This window comes from Mytilus trossulus, chromosome 3 (genome assembly GCF_036588685.1).
Source record: "Mytilus trossulus isolate FHL-02 chromosome 3, PNRI_Mtr1.1.1.hap1, whole genome shotgun sequence".
NCBI classification, from domain to species: domain Eukaryota; kingdom Metazoa; phylum Mollusca; class Bivalvia; order Mytilida; family Mytilidae; genus Mytilus; species Mytilus trossulus.
The window spans coordinates 50093382-50094010 of NC_086375.1; positions in this window are offsets into that span (position 1 = coordinate 50093382).

Genomic DNA, 629 nt, shown 5'->3' on the forward strand with positions numbered 1-629 from the left:
AGAATATGCAATAGATTACGTAACTTGTATATCTCTTGCTATCTTATCGTTACTAAGATACATGTGTACATGTATATCAAAGAGTCAATAGTACAGTAATTAATTTTCTGTCTGTATGTTTTTTCTTGTATTCAATTTGGCTGTGGTAAATAACATTTAATATATCTCAAACAACACAAATATGCAAAAGCCTCTGATTTATAATGTAGTTTAATCATACAAATCATCAAGTACAAATAAAATTTTGTGTGAATGGCTGTTGGTCTGTTTTATTTATAATGCCTGCAACAGTTATATGCATGACTTGATATTTATTTTGCTACTACATTGTGCATCGTCTATGATACTTCAGACTATGTTGATGTGTTCTTAATATACTGCTTCAGATATGTTCTCACTATATTTCTACATGTATAGGTATGATTTCGTTGATATGTTCTTATAATACTGTTACAGATACACATATGCCTCTGTTGATGTGTTCTAGTTATAACACAGCTACAGATACACATATGCCTCTGTTAATGTTTTCTAGTTATAACACAGCTACAGATCTACATATGACTCTGTTAATGTTTTCTAGTTATAACACAGCTACAGATCTACATATGACTCTGTTGATGTGTTCT